A 4,153-nucleotide genomic window follows, 5' to 3' on the forward strand; every position below is an offset into this window, starting at 1 on the left:
TGTCAAAGAAGCCCAAAACAGTAGACAGCTCATTAACAGGTGTCTATAGTTGTCCCAGCCTAGGAGCCCTTTACCAAGCAGGGATCACTTTTACCATAAGCCATGTTGCCTACCATTACTGTTGACACATACATACCATCATATCTGGTTTTCCAGAGCAACAGTCAGGCAGTCGATAAAAGGCCGGATTGTCATGCTGCAGGGGACTTGAGTTTTGTTAACCCTTCCACTCAAGGACAGTAATGGTACCCGCCTCAAAGCATTGCTGTGAGGGTGAGATTCATTAGTATGTGTCAAGGGCTTGAACAAGGGCTAGCCTGAACACAGGAAGCAGTCAGTAAATGCTGGCTATAGTTACTGTATATTTCTGGAGCTGCCTGTGTTTTCCTTCCTTTCCAAAAGTTAATTGTGTCATTTCTTCTTCTCTCAGCTACCAATAATCCTTCTAGTAAATTGAACTTTTGCTTAACTTGAGCAGAGCACCTTTCTACTGCAACCAATCAACTCCAATTAGCCCAGAGTACTCAGAGAAGAAGGAGCCAGTCTGAGCCAGGTAGCCTACCTGACCCAACTCTCAGGACTCTTGTGAGCACCAGATTTCTAAGTGCCAAAGGAGAGCCCAAAACGTTCAATGCGCCCTGCTGGCCCAGAATGATGTGAAACCTGAAGCTGATGTGTCTTCCAATCCAGAGCCTAATGTGACTTTGTCAAGGGTGCAAAAGGAAGAAGCCATGTTACTCTGCTTACCTCACACTGTGATTTGAGGTCTCTGTGTTTACCAGTGACTTGAGGGAAGAATGTTGTCGGAGCACACGGATCTAAGCAGAGAGTTGTCTCAGAGAGAGTAAGTTGTTAAAGCAGCTCATTAGGGAGCGGGGAGTGAAACCCCAGGTAAACACAGCCAGAATGCTTCCCCTCTGTGACCTTAGGCCAGAGCACAGATCTCAGTCGAGGGAGGGGCAGGAGGCAGTAAATCTGTCCCTAAAGGGGTTGCACCACAAGTGGCATATTCATTTCTTTCTCCACCCCCCCCCACCCGGTTCAGTGAATGAGGGTGATGCTATCAGCGGATCTGCACCCCTCCGTGTCACTGAGGTAACTGTCTGGGGCAGAGGCAGGATGACTCACTTGAAGGCAGTTCTCCTCCTGTCTCCTCTTTCTGGCCATGGCGTCTGGTTTTTTTAATTGATAATTCCTTCCCTTGTCCCAGCTTCCCCAAGTCCCTTTCCGCCAACACCCTGCAGCAGATCTGAATTCCACCTTCTTGCTTCTGACACTCTGAATAAAACAAGCAGAGAGAGACAGACCAAGGCTGCTTTCCTATCCTGGCTCTGGTTGGGTGACCGTGACCCGTATTTCTTGCTAAGGCAGGTTTTCATGCATGCTCTCTGAGTCTAAGGAACATTGCCCAGAAAATGACTTATTTAGGAAAGGTGAGAAGATAGATGGATGTGGAAAAATAGCAAGTGTCTTGATACAGGCTGAGACTCCACTGCCATCTTTCCCTTCAGAAGAAAGTCAACCAGGCGCAGCCCCCTGGGCCACCCCCTGGGCTCAGACCTCTTTGAGGGATGGACTAGCGCTTCCAGAGAGCCATCACTTTCTTCCCATATCACTGGCACCTGTACTATTTGTCACCTATTTTATCTCAAAATTATTCCCATCTCTTTTTTAACATAAATCCCCATTTACCCTCTCCAAATTCAAAGTATCCGTGCAATCATAAGCTTAATGTGCTATTGTTAACATGTCCTCAACAAACATAGATCTTGTACGGTGCATCAGGCCCCAGCCAGTCCTCACCACAGCCCTGTGAGGTAGGGGCTGCTTCTTCTCCATTTTATACATTAGGCCATTGAGGCTTGGATTGATGATGAAGGAAGCAAACAGCTTGTTATAGTAGAATTGGGACTGAATATCTAGGCAGGAATGTTCCGGAACTTGAGTTTAACCTCAGTTAACCACAATGTTATTCTGCAATTTCAATGCAGAATAAAATAACAACCCACCATTAAATTGTTTCCATTTTAATTGGTATACCACATCAAATCTTCTCGTGCACCACCAGGGGTACATACCACACCTTGAGAAACACCACCTGGGTGGCAAGAACTCTGGGCTTTTCCATACCTACCACCGGCTGTGTGGCCTTGAACAGATTTTTTTTTTTTTGACCAGCATAAGCCTCAATTTCTATAGGCAACAATCCCTATTTCCCTCATAGGTGGTTGTAGAAACTAAAGAAAATCATACCATTGAAAGTGCTTTGGGAAATATTATTGCCACAAGTCAACATCATCCCCTTTGATGATGAATAAATGTTTAAAATGAAGGAAACAGTGCCCCTACTTTTTGATCACAAGCAGCTCTTACTGGTTGAAAACTCTTTCGCATAAAGACTCTATCCTTATGTTCCTTTGTGTTAGAGGTGGTGGCTGCTGCTGCCAATCCAAAATATACTACTTCATGAAGTAAGGTCTGTTTCTATTATTTCACTACCTGACGACTTCCTGTGTGTAACATTCAAATGTGAGTAGCTCAGCCAAAGGCCCATAAAGCCATTTCCCCCACACTTTACACTTAGCCGTGCTAAACATCTGCTTTTCTCGGCCACCTGAGTTGATGAGTTTCACTTTGCTCTGCAGTGAGGTCCAGGTGTCAAGCGAGGACCCAGACATTTTCTTCCCTCCATGCCTCAAGAGGGGTCTGGGTTTATAGCCCCATTTCCCCTCAAAAGAGCTAGTGGAGAGAAAAGCACTGCAGCTGGGCTTTGTTACCCTCAATCAAGAGCCATGGCATTTTTTCAAGATGGCAGATGGGGCCAAAAGTTGCTTTCTCGCATTTTCAGCCAGGTTGGAGCTGTAGCCATCTGGAACTAGGATAGGAATATAAACCCTGGTGAGGGAACTTTGGTTTGGTTTTTTCCTTCTTTGGAAGTTCTGACTCCTTAAAAATTCCTTGAGACCTTACCCTGGGAGTAATGCATTTTCTAGATTGAGTCTTTAAGTGTGGGCAAGGATCGAATCTGTTCTTTTTTTGCTCCTCCTCATGATCGATATGACATAGAATAAATAATACTATGCTCATGGTGTGTTTTGATATCCTTGCAAGAGCAGTAATCTGTGATGGATTAGCGGAACCCTGATATCACAATTGCCTTTTGGGGTCTCCTACCTGATTCCAACAACCCCTTCCATATCAATGGATTTTTTTTCAGTCCTGTGTTCATTTTCCTCTTAGAAAACACATCTCAGTCAGTATAAGAGAGAATTTCATCTGATACTGGTCAATATGAAAAAAAGAAGCAAGATAAATAAATACAGAGGAAATATCTCCTGAATCCCTCCTGGCTTGTTGCTCTGTCTCTATCAGCAAACCAAAGCCTCCTATCATGGAATAAAAGCAACCCTCTTCCTAAATCAATATGGATTGTATTTTGAAGACCAGCACATATGAAAAGAATGATTCAGAACATGAATGGATTTGCCCACAAGAGACCATCCGTGTGACACGCCTCCATGCTTTATAGTTGGGTCCTGCCCATAGTTTTCCTAAGCCATGTCCATTGCCTATATGACAAGAAGAAATAACTTGTTAAAAATGGTCCTGGTTGACTATAAATAACCATATTCATTTAACTGCTTGGGATTTTTCCTTTAATTGTTCCTTTATTGTGGAGAAATATTAAAAAGTATAATTTTTAAATTGGCTTATAAATGTTACCTGTCCTTCCCCATATATCCCAATACCTCTCACTTGCCCCATCACCCATTTTTCACTACCATGCTGTTCCCGGACCATGGACCCAGACATCTTCCTATGCCTCAAATCTTTAGCCTTCAGATTCAGATCCACCATATTTACTAGCGATGACTGTTCCGGGCACTATGTTAGACACTTTCACATACACTAGCCCATTTGATTCCCAGAATTTAAGAAAAGCAGAATGCCCCCACTTCACAAGCAGGAAACCTAGACAGGCAGAGGGTCACCAACCTTGTAGGGGTTGATCCAGGGTTTACACCTGGGTCTTCTCCAAATCCCTTACTCTCTGTATTAAATGAACCCCTTCAACTTCTCTTGCCCCTGCTTTGAGCTATCTCAGTTGGCATCACTAACCACCCAAGAAATGTCCTCTGTCCTTTCCACCCAT

This window comes from Vulpes lagopus, chromosome 22 (assembly GCF_018345385.1).
Source record: "Vulpes lagopus strain Blue_001 chromosome 22, ASM1834538v1, whole genome shotgun sequence".
Lineage (NCBI taxonomy): Eukaryota > Metazoa > Chordata > Mammalia > Carnivora > Canidae > Vulpes > Vulpes lagopus.